The sequence below is a fragment of the Hyperoodon ampullatus genome (genome assembly GCF_949752795.1).
Source record: "Hyperoodon ampullatus genome assembly, chromosome: 7".
NCBI classification, from domain to species: Eukaryota; Metazoa; Chordata; class Mammalia; order Artiodactyla; family Ziphiidae; genus Hyperoodon; species Hyperoodon ampullatus.
In genome coordinates, this window is record NC_136920.1 from 32,415,259 (window position 1) to 32,430,885 (window position 15,627).

General features: G+C 38.2%; 1 pseudogene across 1 annotated transcript in view; it reads right to left on the reverse strand.

Moving 5' to 3' along the window:
* Positions 1–342: 342 nt before the first annotated feature.
* The window catches only part of LOC307055545 (hypoxia-inducible factor 1-alpha inhibitor-like), a 161,781-nt pseudogene continuing 146,496 nt past the window's right edge, over positions 343–15,627 (reverse strand). The window contains exons 4-6 of the transcript in view: positions 5,232–5,349; positions 2,972–3,087; positions 343–574 (exon numbers count right to left, since the gene is read on the reverse strand). The product of the transcript in view is annotated as a hypoxia-inducible factor 1-alpha inhibitor-like (transcript). The remainder of the gene's footprint in view (positions 575–2,971; positions 3,088–5,231; positions 5,350–15,627) is intronic.

Consider the following 15,627-nt stretch of genomic DNA (forward strand, 5'->3'; position numbering starts at 1 on the left):
TCTCTGATCTCTTTTCTGACAGATTTAATATACTGCATACTAATAACCTACTTCTATCAACCTACATTCAAGGAATTGAATACACTTGTTAAATAAAACTGAAATGTCAAATGAGAAAGTGGTAAGAGGACTTAAAAGTGATCTAATTCTACTCTCACTATTGAAGAGGAGGAAACAAAGCCCAAGTCCCAGAATAACTTTGCTGCAGGGCTGTCAAAAACCCTAATTTCCTCACACCCCGGGAAGGACAACTTCCACCCAGTAACCTGCTTCTTATTCTTGAAAAGCCTGCTCATAAACCATCTCAAAATTAACAATTTAAAGCAAACATCTGCCATTAACTTAGGCCAACAGACACCTTTCCAGAACCACAGCCATTAGCAAGCAAAGCCTAGTAAGCTCGACGCTGAGAGACTGCTGGTTTGGGGAGGCTATTTCACATCTCACTTGCTGAACGTCCAAGCTGCTGACTGAATCCAAAGCAAATGACCTCCTGGAGCTATGCTCGTTTTGTACATTGTGTAGAAATGGGTTAGCGACAGCAGCAACCATTAAATTTGTTTCCCTATGATTGCTGCAGTTGAATCAAAAATTACATATAAAACATCCACATACTTTACAGGTGATCTGATCAATCCAAAAGGAAGATTTGAAAGCACAGCACATCCTACCTGAACTTAATCAACAATTACCTCTCTGTCTCAATGCTTATCTTTGTCATAAGGTCAAAGTGGGAGGAGAGTGGACAGATGGTAATGCAAGAAGATATTGTTTCACTGATTAATTGCCTGGCCTTGAAAAAGGCTGTTCCCTCTTGTAATCTGGGAGTATCCAGAAAGCAGCTATTGCTTTATAAATTTAATTCAATAGTATGTCAAAAGTGATTTCTCATTTTTTGAACAAATCTAAATGCCGCAAAATAGGGGGAAAATCAAGTAAATTATGATACATTCACATGATGCAAAGTTTTCATTAAATTATATAATTAAAATATAATTCTAATTATATCATTAAAATGTAATAAATGTAATTTTAATGATATAATTAAAAAATATAATATATAACTAAACTATAAAATATATATTATCTTATAATTAAGTTATAACCATAACAAAAATAGCGAGCACAATACAGTCCATACTGTTTGCCAGGCACTATGCTAAACAGTAAATGAGAATTATAACAGCCCTGTGAGAAAGATATTGTTATTATCACAAACACACACAAACAAAAACCCTACATATAAAGAAATGTGCCAAAATGTGAACAATAGTCGTTTTGAGAATAGGTGATTATTTTTACTGTATGATATAATTTTCTAAATTTTCTATAATACAATCATTCACTTTTTAAATTAGTTTTTAAAAGTTCATCTTTTCCGAATTGAATTAGCTAAATGAGATGTAACAATTTCCATAAAATTTTGAGTGGTGTGAGAGAAGTCCATAGTAAACAAGGTTATGATATTTGGGCGATCATTGTGTTAGCTTTTCCACTCTTTTTACATTATGTTAATATCCGCAACACTTGCCTTGTGACGGCTTAGATGAAACAAATAATACTTTCAAGAGCATCAAGAAGAACCTCTTGCATCTATCCCACACCTAAAATTAGCTTCTGCTTGTCTGTGGAAATGCCTAAAACTGTCATCATTTTGAAATCAGTTCTATGGAAATGCCCCTGGGAAAAATAACTCTTCTATTCCTGAGACGCTAATACTTTCCAAGATGTTAACTCGTAGAAAGGGGAAACAAGACTCAGAAAGGTAAATCTTGGTAAAAACCCAGCTTTTCTCCTCCACGAACCAGAACTGTGACTTTGCATGAGTTCCCTGAGCCTCATTTCCACCCCTGTTCAGTGGGAAGAATAATTACAACTTTCTCACAATGAGTCTCGTGAAAAAAATAAGGAGCTGTATAAATTCTGGCAACTACGGTTGCAACTACAGCCAGTGAGCCTGCCATGAAGAGTGATGATGATGATGATGATGATGATGATGATGATGATGATGGTGGTGGTGATGATGCCATTGATGGTGTCATGACGATAATGGTGATGATGGCCATGTTGATGATTTTCACTATGCCTTACCATGCCGTCCTAATCTCTACACCAATATAGACTGCAGACCATCAGAAACAGAGATGACAAGGCTTCTACTTTTTAATGTCTCAGAAGTTGAATTTATTCTATTAGTTAATGTAGGAATATAAAGAGAATTAACTCATTACTCAAGAGAATGATCACCAAGGAGCAAAAAGAAGAACTCTGTGGACAGAAAAAACAGCTGTGAGGATACATCAAAAAGTAGATGCAAACAGCCTAAGACTCAGCATCTGATACTTCCATTGGGAGACGGTTCTATCAGAGAACACTGCTGAGGTAAATTCACTGCTATAGTCAATTTCTTGCTAACATAGGAATTAAGTGGAAATAGAAAACAGAGCTTCAGTTGAGTCTTAAAGGCAAATAAGCTAACATTAAAAATGAAAGTCAACTATTCATTCAGCTGCTCAGGACATAAGGTGATCACTGGACTAATAAACTAGTTTCATGACTTGGAACAACCATTTCAAAACCTTAAGTATGTTAAAGAGCACTGCCATTTTCATTATCAGATTCCCTTGGCGATTTCCAATAGACTTTTTGATATGAGTTCATTTTTCTTATCCTGTGATTCTCAAGTGAAGTTCAATGAGCTTGTCACTTAATGATGACCCTTGGAAGGATTTCAAGGCAAGTAATAGATTGAGCCACCTCTACCTGTCAATCACCCATGTTTTCTTTCAACAGCTGCCCACTCATTCAAAGGCTCTTGGGATGCTTTGCTCAACAGTTCTGCCTTTTCACATTGGTGCCACAGTGTCCAGATACTTTCATCAGCAAATGTACAGTTCTTTTTACTGTAATAGGTTGGAAGTATTTATACTGCAAATTTCACCATTTGACCATATTAGTCCATCTTCCTGACCTGCTCATCTTGCTCTTTTCCATTGATCTAAATTTTCTCTTGTCTTCAAGATCTAGTCCAATCTTGTCTCTTTTCCTCACTTTAACAATTATCATTCTTACAGCTACATCCTTTTTCTGTTCCACATAATACATACCATATGTAATGACATATCTGTGCTGTAGCAGTTGTGTGTCCTGACAGTTAGCATACAGTCTCTTAAGCCATTTAGCTTTGGGATTTTGAAGGACACTTCTTATATATATTCAGGCAAATTACTTAAGCTTTCTTTGCCTTGGTTTCCTCATCTGTAGATAGGGAAAATGGTAGCATTTACCTCATAATGTATATAGGATTTTTTAAATGCCTGACATACAGAAAGAATTCAATTGTTAGCTACCACACCACTGAGTTTACTATTCCACTGAGTTTTTGTTTATTTGTTTTTCTCTCCAGTTGGGTTGTAAACCCTTTGGGGACAAGAACAGTAGCAGATGTAGTGTGACAAGTCCTAGAACCTGAACCCACCACTTACTAGAGCCCCAGTTCCCTTTTTATTCTTGTCACCTCATTTTTCAGAGAAGGAAACTGAGGCCCAGCGATGTCTAGATTTAAGATCACACAGCTCTGGTGGAAAAACTAAGGGTTAAACCCATTAATGTCAAACTTCAAAGACTTGTTCTCTTAACTCCTCTATAATATCCCCCTTCCTTCTTTACATAACCGCATTGAGTACATCAAGTGTAGAATAAGTGTTTATTGATGATTATTATGCAAGCTGTGTTTCCTTATTATAATATTGAACAATACACAGCAAATATATACTATTTTGGTATTTTTTTTAATATCTGAAAATTTACTGGAAATAAGATTGCTACTCAGAAGCTTAATATAGGTTTCCTCAAGTATGGAATGTTTTGCCACATAAATATTCCTAGACAGTATTCATGGATCAAAACCACTTAAAGTGAAGATTGGAGCAAACCTCAGTCTTACTGGAATGAGCCTTTTGAAAAAAACATAATGTATCAAGTACCATAAGGAAAGTGCTGAAAGCAATGTTTGCTTTGCTTAATGGAGCAAGTCCTAAGTATTTGACATTACTCTTAACAGTAGTCACTAAAACAGTTTCCAGTAAAACTTAGGCGAGGAAATTAATCCCATAATAACAGCATGCATCCAGGTTAGGCTCAAATAATAGCAATGTGATAGCATGGAGAAGAGAGGCTTTAATTTGTGCTTTAGAATGTATTGGGTGGGTGAATTGCACACACTGAAAGTGTGTTATTTCTTAGCCAATTTTATTATTTAGCAATAACTTTGAAAATATAATACAATAGGTAAGTTCTATATAACGTAAAATTATCAAATAATAGTTTTTCAATCTAAATACTACTGTAATCAATCATTCAATCAATATTTATTAGGTATCTACTATTTCATACCTGGAACTTTGTTGCTAGGTTCTGAGGATACCAACTTATAAATTGATGTAGTTCTTATCCTCAAAGAGCTCATGGAAGAGTGGGAGAGATCAGTAGATAAATAATTTTAATTAGAACATGATGTAAAAAGTTCTATGTGACATCGACTGCTGTATGTGCACAAAAGCCCACTTCATTTTTCTTCTGGGAACATTGCTAGAGTACATTTCCCAGACTCCCTTGCAGATAAGTATGGTCATGGGACTGAGTTCTTGCCAATGCAATATGGAAAGAAATGATGTTTGACACTTCTGGCCCATAGAAACCATCCACAGGTTTTATTTTCTCTCATTTCCTCACCTGCTGATAAACAGAACTCTGAGAACTTCAAGGCTGGCAGAGCCACAAGATGGAAGGAACATGCATCTCAGAAACTCTGCTCACCAGGCTGTCTGCCAAATACTCACACTGAATGCTTACCTGAATATGAAATAAATATCTACTGTCTAAAACCATTGACATTTGGGGGTTGTTTGTTATAGCAATTAGCCTACTCTTACTAACACATACTCTCTACAGAAAAGATGCTTACATATGCCAAGGACACACAAAAGAGGGAGGGAGTACTTCTGCCTGAGCTACACTCTAGAGGTAAAACTCAAACCAGATCTTTAGGGCCATTTTCTCTTTACAATGGACAAGTTAAAAGTGCTCAGATAGCCCTCTCCATCCTTTAAGAGTCTTACCAAAAATGAGACATTGTTCTGTTTTGCTCTTTCTAGATCCGAACACTCCAGAACCGAGTACTTACATATAAAAAATGGCCAATCAGAGACATGATCTAGTGAGCTGCTTACCTTAAGAGGAGAGTTGATGAAATCATGGCATTCAGGATGGCGGGCCCCTCCCAGCAAGTGAGTGCTTATGTGAGATGGTAAGAGCAGCTCACTGACTATAGCTTGTGATTTCTGCCACCTGAGAAGAGAAACCATTTATACTCACACGACTTACTGTCCATATTAATATGACTCAACTATTCTATGGTCTTCATCAGCATAATTAACTACTCGAGGGATCTCCTGACAAGAAGATAATAATTGCAAAGAACTTTATTGTTCATGCTAGGAACTTCCTGAACAATACCTCAACTCTTTATTAGAAAGCTCAAATGACAGTTCACACTCCAAGGTATTTGGACTCAACTCAACTTTCTCACCTTGCTATCTACCAATACTAAACAATCCGAGCATGATCATTACCCACTGCTAATCAAGCCTACTCATTGAGAGACCCATCTTCAAAAATGTCAATAAATGTCCTGACAACTTTTCCCTTCCCCATCTAAGAAGCTACTAAAACTCTAGCAGGGTAGACAAGTTCCTCCCTACTATGTAAGTAGTAAACTCAACTTTGTCTTATCAACAGGTTGTATGGATGATCTATTGGTTTCCTAGGGCTTCTGTAACAAATTACCACAAACTGGGTAGCTTAAAAGAACAGAAATGTAATCTCTCCCAACTCTGGGCACAAGAAGTCTCATATCAAGTTGTTGGCAGGGTCATGCTCTTTCTGAAGGCTCTGGAAGAATATCCTTCCTTGACTCTTACTAGCTCCTGGTAGTTGCCAGCAATTCTTCACACTCCTTGGCTTGTGGCAGCAACTCCAATCCCTGCTCCTCTCTTCACATAGCATCTTCCCTATGTATCTTTGTCCAAATTTCTCTCTTCTTATAAGAACACTAGTCATTGGATTACAGCCTAATCCAATATGACTTCATCTTAACTTGTTCATATGTACAAAGACTCTATTGATAAATAAGGTTACATTCACAGGTTCTGGGTAGACATGAATTTGGGAGAGAACACTACTCAACCAGTACAGATGATATTTTGGAAAGCCAGAATTTTACTTCCCTCTTCTCAATATTAGAATGACTTAAACATCTTTTACTGTGGATAGAATCTCTTGTTTTTAAATTAGACTTAAAATTCAGATGCCACTGGAGAGAAATACTGGTGCTTAAATTTGCATGAAGCTGTAAATGACTGACATTAGAGTCTTTCCAGAAGGCAAGTTTTACAGAGGAGGATGGTACAGAGAGAACAAGAGGCTAAAGAGTGCCCAAGGGAATTCTGGAACTATCACACACACACACACACACACACACACACAAAAACAGAAGCCTTACAAATTTGGCCAAAAATATTAATACTAATTCTAGGACCAATATTTTATCCTCTTTTGCCCTACTGTGATGGCAGAATTACTACCTTAAAATATTGGTCATTTGAGACCAAGGCAATGTATCCTTAGGTAGTCCAGCCTTTACATGTAATTAATTTGGAGACAGATGACACATTAAGTTATTATACATTAACACTTTAGTAGGATTCTTTAACAGATAACCAGTTATCAGAAATATCAGTGTAAAAAGTCAGAAGAGGGCCCTAAAAATACATAAACTCATGATATAGCTTCTTAGTTTCTTTCTTTTTTTTGTGGTACGCAGGCCTCTCACTGCTGTGGCCTCTCCCATTGCAGAGCACAGGCTCCGGACACGCAGGCTCAGCGGCCATCGCTCATGGGCCCAGCCACTCCGCGGCATGTGGGATCTTCCCAGACTGGGGCATGAACCTGTGTCCCCTGCATTGGTAGGCGGACTCTCAACCACTGCACCACCAGGGAAGCCCTTAGCTTCTTTTTTAATTATTATATTTATTTTTTTAACTGAAGTATAGTTGATTTACAATATCATGTTAGTTTCACATGTATAGCATAGTGATTCAGATTTTTTGCAGATTATATTTCATTACAGGTTATTACAAGATATTGGGTATCCTTAGCTTCTTGGGGAGGAAGGTGCTATGGGAGACACCCCTGGTCACCGAGTAACAGGCAAGGATTCTTTAGAATTATAACATCACAAGGCAAATCAACAATTTATCAACGCTTTTTGTATGTATTTGTCTAATGCCTAGTGTTATCTTTACTCATTACAATTCTTTTAATACTTCCCGAACTTTGCCATGAGTAGTATTGCACATTGAAATTCTGAAGTTTCTTTCGGGTGTCTACAAAAAATCACCTGAGAGCTCAGCAAAAGTCAATCTTACTAACCCTAGAAGCCCTGTCAAATTATCACTGCAAGCAGAGAAGAATGAACCCCCAGCAGATCCTTGATTAACCTATTCACTCATTCCACAACACAAAACTTCTGCTTCAAACTCTGAGGCAAAATTTGCTAATGATTAATATCAGCTGATATTTCTAGTTTGTCTGAAAACTGTCATTTTCCTCTTTTAAAATCTAAAACACATTACTTTCCCTGGGATTTTAAAATGCCTGCTATTTTCCATAAGCTATTCAGTGAGTTTTTTTCTGCAAGTATACATGCAGAGTTTTATTTATTTCAAATATTATTTTATTTGTGTGATTATGTCGTTGTATTGTGTATTTCGTATGTCTGGGCTTAAATATGAGTTTATTTCACATGACAAAAAAATAAATTATAACTATCTTGAGTTCCGATTCTCTTTGGGGCATATTTATTTAACCCTCTCCAATTAAAAAGAAATTCTTGGGCTTCCCTGGTGGCGCAGTGGTTGGGAGTCCGCTTGCCGATGCAGGGGACACGGGTTCGTGCCCCGGTCTGGGAAGATCCCACATGTCACGGAGCGGCTGGGCCCGTGGGCCATGGCCGCTGAGCCTGCGTGTCCAGAGCCTGTGCTCCGCAGCGGGAGAGGCCACAACAGTGAGAGGCCCGCATACCTCAAAGAAAAAAAAAAAAGAAAAAGGAAAAAAAAATTCTTCTCTTGTAGAATTTCTAAAAATAAAAGTATATAGAAGGCAAGAATGTATAGTATGAAAGGCAGCATGAAGGCAAGAAGGGACAACGCATTCATTTTATGAGGAGACATTTTTTCGGAACAGACTTTCACTACTGACAACAAAGACTGAAATAAGAGGAGCTTAATACAGGAGATCCCTGAAAACCAGGCTAAAATGTTTGGTTCTTGAGGATTTATATTCATGTAAGAGATAGGCAACAATATTAGGCCTGAAGTGGAGGGGCTGCTAATTGACAGCTGATCCCTATGTAAATTCAACTGTCAATCAAGTATCAATGTCATTAAATTATATATTTTGTCATTTTGCATATCATCAACAAAATTATTTCTACAGAGTTGAACCTAGCCTTAACACTAAAAGGACATTTGATTAACAATGTATAAAAAGTTAAGCAGTCATTCATTGATTCACCCCTTTGTTATTTGTTTCCTCAGTACCATTTGCGTCCTAGAAAAAGTGCTATGAATGATACAGTATCTATACTTCAGATGATGATAGAATAATGATTAAAACTAGGCTCTTGCCCTCAAGGAGCCCAAAGTCCAGTGAAAGGATTAAACTAGCTTTCCTACTGTTCAATGTAGAGAATAAGCAGTACCATCTGAGAGAGGTAAAATGCAATAGGAGTGCAGAAGCGGGAAGGGACACATCTTCCTGGGAAGATTTGGAAAGAGGATGGATAGAACATAGACTTTGCTTTGAAAGATACTTGAAAATGGTGGATGAAATATTCCAGGGTGAGAGGACTGAATGAACATAGGAAACTTCTGGGCAGCAATTCAGTGCGGCTAAAGAAAGGCTTTCCAGAATATGGAAAGCAACTCTTTCCTTAGGAAGTTAGAGGTATGTGAAAACACTGGGTTAAACAAAATGGAAGAGAGGTGGGATAGGGAAGGTGGGAGGGAGATGCAAGAGGGAGGAGATATGGGGATATATGTGTATGTATAGCTGATTCACTTTGCTATAAAGCAGAAACTAACACACCATTGTAAAGCAATTATACTCCAATGAAGATGTTAAAAAAAATGGAACCAGTTTCTTTATTAAAAGACTTCTCAGAGATTTTGATATGCTAATTTGCATTTTAAATCCTTAAGAGGGTAATGTAGTATACCGCCATTAATAAACTTATTTTACTATGGAATTCACTTCCTTCCCAGAATATTTTAGAGGACTAATACTTAGTGAAGATACATTGTAAAGTGCTTGGTTAGAGCAGAGAGAGGGAATGCTTAGGGGATCTGAGGGCAGAAGACTTAGAGTCAAGCTAATGAATTCTGACTTTCATTTGGTAGGTTTCAGAAAATCAAATCAGTAAGGGAAGCCAATGTTTGCCTGTGCAAATTGATTCATTACAGTATGTATTCAAAACAAAGCATTGGTCAACTGGGAGTCATTCTTATTCTAAAGCATACTAACCAGAGAAAAACTTGCCAATATACTCATTGTGATATTCAAATGATCACAAGCCAACATTGTAAATGTGGGTGGGCAACAGCATGGTTTGGAGATTATCAACAGGAGGATAAGCCTGGAGATCTGATTAAATGGAATTCTTTTTCTTATGCCTCTGCATCCCCACCCATTTTATTTCCACATTTATGTCATGTTGACAAAACAAATAATATGATAATATAATACATGGGAAATAATTTTCAGTTCTATAACAAAAACATGCTCTGTAGAAATCCACCTTATTTGTATCATTTTCTTTATTGTTATTTTCTGAATATGTCACTGATCTGTCTATAGAAACAGAATGAATGGATTCTAGCCTTTGATATACCTACAAAACTACAGGGAACTAGGAAACCTGGAAGCTGAAGCCAGTCATTTTAGGCTTTAAGGATGCTTTAAGAATAAGGGACCAAATATTTGCAAAGAGGTTTAAGCTCCTTAAAAGAAAGATGCAACACGCTTAGCTCACATTTCAAAAAACTTGGAAAATTAAATTGATTTAAAGAGGAATTTTCTCCCCAGGAGAATCTATTTACGCAGCATCTACTTTCATTGCTCTTATACTCCATGAGTCATCAGGAAGTAACACAAAGTCATACAAGAACACAGAGTCCTCCTGAGATTTTGAAACAAATGGATTTGAAACTGCTCAGTTGATCCTACCCAGAGGATGATACATACAGGAATTCAGCATAAGGAGAGTTTGATCAGTTCAATTAAATGTAAGCACTGCACCTGTGGAACCTGGAACACAATGTTGCAGTGTGATTTATGAGGCCAAAGTGGGTAGATTTCATTAATTCAAAGCCTTACTATCTTGCATCTTTGCCATGTGGTTAATGTTACTACCATTTTAATGGTGCTTGCAAATAATCTACCAGTGAAATAAGAAACATATTTTTGAACTTTCCACAAGTTTCTTGAGTGTGTACTATGTGCCAACGACAGTGTGAGCCACTGGGAATTCAAATGTGAATGGGAATCAGTCCAGCTTCTTTAAAAGACAACAAAAACTCGGCATAAGTCCTATGCTAGAAGCAAGCGTAAGGGGCCTACATGAGTTCATGGGAGACACACTATGCCACCTCAGTGTTTGGAAGAGATGAATTTTAAGTGAGTTCTGAAGGACTAGACAGAGTTAGCTATGCAGAGAGAGCTGGGAGCAGGCCTGGGAGGCAGCAGGAGCCAAGGTCCCTGAACCAGGTGAGGACTCAGCATGTTAGAAGAAGTATAAGTAGTCTGTCTGACTGTTCTGCTGATTTTGATGATTTTGATGTTCTATAAGTTTGAGGACATAACCAGAAGTCAGGAAAAGCTGCCTGTCATGTTAGGGACTATGGGATTTACCTTGAGGGACATGAAGAGATACTAAAATGCTTTTAAGCAAAGTAAGGAAAATGTACAAAGAGATAATAATCATTTAGCCATTTAGGGCCATCCAGCATTTCTCTCCCCTTCCTAACAACACTCTAATTTTCTCTTGGGAATGACCTCTATCTCATTGTATACAATCTTAGAGAGACTGTAATTCCAAGCTCTTCTGTCCTCAGAAACTGAAAGAGTCACTGGAGGCTCCAACTGTCACATCCTTTCTCTCACTACTCTAATGATAACCATTCAGAACAAAAGAAACATTAATCCCAGTCAATTGAGGCAAAAAACATATATATGTTTTTCATTTCCAACAAGTGTGCCTAGGCAAACCTATAGAGCAATTCCCACAGACAGGAATTAGTTTATAGTCATTCAGAACGTGATTCTTTAAAATACCTATCTTTAAATTCCCACATATCTTTCTAATTCCTTCCAAATATATCTTTTTTTTTTTTTTTTTGCAGTACGTAGGCCTCTCACTGTTGTGGCCTCTCCTGTTGTGGAGCACAGGATCCAGGTGCGCAGGCTTGGCGGCCATGGCTCACGGGCCCAGCCACTCCGCGGCATGCGGGATCCTCCCGGACCGGGGCACGAACCCGTGTCTCCTGCATCGGCAGGCGGACTCTCAACCACTGCGCCACCAGGGAAGCCCCCAATATATCTTTTTAATTAAGTTACCAGAGATGGTTTCTCTTGCTGGCCACCAAAGAACCCTAATTAACATAAGCGATCAGCCTGATAGCAGTGCAAAGAATGACTCTGAATGAATACAAAACTGGAGGAATGAAAAACAGTTAAAAGGAAGCTGTCGAAATCCAGGCAAGAAATAACAGGGACCTAGAAGAACACAAAGGCTAAACAGTTTAAATGAAGTGAATGCAAACAAAATATATAAAGGGCTACAACTGACAGGACTTTGCAAGTAATCAGACATGGGAAGTGAGGGGAAAGGAGGATTCAGGTCACCCGGGTTCCTTGCCTGAGAAACTGGATATGTGGTACTACTATCCACTGATCAAAGAAACACAGGAAGTGGTACCTATTTAAAGATAAAGATGAGGACTTTGTGTTTACACAAATCAAGTGATGCATGCCTGCTGAAGTAGCCTGTCAATGGTTAAATATTCTAGGGCACAAAGAGATTCTGGTGAGACATAGAGATCTGGGCATTATAAGTTGGTAGGAGAGAATTTAGATAAGGAGACAGGTGCATCACCAAGAATAGTATGTGCAGTAAAAACAGGACAGATAGAACCTGGATTTGAAGAAGAAGCAGAGAAAAAAATCCCACAAAGGAAAGCTAATAAAAAGGAACCTTAACAGTAGGCAGGTGAAAAACAAATGAGTCACGGAAATCAAGTTACAAGAAGAAGGAGTGGTCAGAGTGACATGTTGCAAGGAGTTTAGATAAAGATTAAGAAGTGCTTATTGAATTTAATAGACAAGAGGTCATCTGTGACTCTTACCAGTTTACAATTGACACACAAATGCAACATGACAAACAACCCCCAAATCAGTGGCTTAAAACCACAATCACTGATTCTCACTGATGTGGATGCTGCTAGAACAGCTGAGCTAGTCTGAACTCAGCTGGAGCCATTCATATCTGCTCATCCACTTCCTGGAACCATCACGCTAGTCCAGAAACATTATTTTCATGGCAATCTCAGGGGTCACGAGGATAAACCCAATCACATAAGCAATTTCAAGCATTTGGTCTTATTGCACTCAGAAACATTTCACAGGCCAAAGCCATGGTTGAACCCTAAGTCAAAGGAAAAGGAAATATACTTCCCCTTTTTAGTTATAGAAACTGCAAAGTCACAGAGCAAAGACCTGGACACAGGGAGGGAAGTAGCATGAGGGCCAATAAAGTAATCTGCTGCAGTCTGCCCTTCCCACTGCAATTACTCATATCCCTCTCACACGCAAAATACGCTGAGCCTCACCTCAGAAACCACAAAATTTTCATCCAGTCATGTATTAAACTCTACCAGGATCTTGTGATCTATCACATTCAAATGTGACTTCCCTTGATCTGAAGACACTATCTAAAAAGATAAATTATCTACCCTACACAAATCAATATACTATGGTGAAACAGGGGCAAGATGAGAGCAAAAGCACTCCCATTCAAAAAGGAGAAATGAGAGGGCAGTTCTGTGAGCACTGTAATTCTAAAATCACACTGCAGAACGGTCTGTCTCCTATTCTTGGGGCAGGGAAGGTTTATTAGGCACTAATTCTCTTTCTGGGAGTGACTCCCCTGCACATTTTTCTCCACGGCTCTGAGCTCTGAAGCACCCTTCTTTTCTATCACACTTCCTTGGCTACATATGAAGAGTACATTGAAAGACAGGACATTTCTATGGCTGAGCAACTTCCTGCCTGGAAAAAGTTGGGGATCCAGTAGTCTCCTTACATTTTGAACAGTCTCAGTATCTTTTAGTTCAGAATGGTAGCAAATAGGGTACCTGAGTTCTCTAAAACATCTAGTGGAATTTTATTAGATAGCTCTGCCAGAGCTCTCCAATAGCACTTTCTACACTGAAGGAAACATACTTTATCTGTACCGTCCAATAAGGTACCCATTAGTCACATGTAGCTGTTGAGCAGTTAAAATGTAGATAGTATGACTGATGAACCAAATATTTAATTACAATTAATTTTAATAGCCACATGTGTCTAGTGGCTATCATGTAGGACAAAATAGCTGACTTCATTATGTATTTTGGGCATATTAGGCTGCTGTGAGTTCATAGCCTTAACCTTCCTAAAAGCTCTTTGCTCCAACTAATGGAGTCTAAAAGGTACTACCCTAAATTTTTCAGAGGTCTTATCAAAGACCTACAGTCCATGACTATAGACTTATAGGACCTATGGTCATAACCTTTAGTTATTTGAAGGCCTTGTACCTATCAGCTGTACTCTAGGTTTTATCTTCACTCTTAGGATTTATCAGAATTGAAGATTCTTTTGCTGTCTGGAGAGGCTGGAGATAAGTACCTCTTTCATTTTCCCATCCAACAATTAGGGACTCTATGTTCCTTCTAAATTTTGCTCACAATCTGCTCAGTACTTTCCTAAACTTATGACTTTCTTAAAGGTTTCATGAGTTTACTTGTATCCAAACACAAGTAAAAGAAACCAGAATATACCTTCAACATTTTGCCTAGAGTTCTACACAAGTACAAAAGTTCATTGAAGTATATTTTCTATCTTCCCAGTTATTATAATAGACAATGTTACTAATTTCATCACTACGTAGTGTGAGTTGCCATTTATCCACTCCTCTAATTGCTTCCTCACTACTGATTTGCTGGTCCCAAAACTCACGTCACAAATTTCAAATATTTAATATGGCAGCTGCCCATTTTTAGGCACTGATTTTTGTATCAGTTAGCTACTGGCTCAAGAAAACTACAATAATGAACCATCCAGAAATTCAGCAGCTTAAAACAACAATACTCTATTTTCTGGAAATGCAGCTTTGCCGTGGATCAACTGATCCAGGCTGGGATCAGCAGAAATGGTTCAGACCTGCTCCATATGTCCGTCTTCTTCCTCCTGGGACCAGCAGGCTATCCCAGGCATGTCATTCTCATGGAAATATCAGAGGCACAAGAAGGTAAGCCCAATCACACAGAAATTTTTAAAGATTTTTTGCCACCTCACGCCTCCTAGTATCACATCAGCCAAAGCAAGCCACAGGGTCAAACTCAAGTCAAAGGTCAGGGAAGTATATTCCGCTTTAATGGTAGGGACTGCAAAAATCACACAGTAAAGAGTGTAGATCCACGCTGGGTGAAGAATCAGGACCATGCATGCAATCTAACATAGTAACTTTAGTGAGAGAAATGAGTTGAGTAATAATGAGCACACCCGGATTGCAAGACAATGAGAAGTAAATGGGAGGGAATTAGAGATGATGAATGTAGACGGCATACTTCATAGAACCATGGATTACCAGGGTTAGAAGGAAACATGGGCCAGTGAGTAAAACCTCCATTTTGAGGCTTAATTTCTTTCTACGAGAGCTTCAGAAAGTAATCTTCATGTCAGTTCTTGGATGCCTGGATTGACAAGAAACTTACCACCATTCCTGCTTACTACACCTTATATTCTGAGAAATCTACATTCCTCACATCTCTTTCAAAATTCTCCATGAAATAAGTCTGACATGTGTCAGTTACTACTTGGTATTAGTTCTGCTCTTCATGTCAGTGCAGAATAAGACCTTTCCTTCATTTGTAAGACAGCACTCTCAATGCTTGTAATCAACCATAATACCCTGTACTTGCCAAAATGCCTCACTTTCAGCCTAACTTTACCTAGTTCTGTTTGCTGTTTCTCACACAACATAATATTGAGTGTACTTACCTTTTTTATTTGAGCTTTGGGGCACTGCCAAATTTATAATGACACAGCTAATTATCTAGTTTGATAAAAGAATTTGTTTTGCCAATAGGAACATGCTACAATTTTGACAGGTGCACAACAGCAAGATGGTCAGTTCATGAGGAACTTGATGAAGGCTGGTTAAATTTGGTTTTGATGGTGAAATTTGGGTGT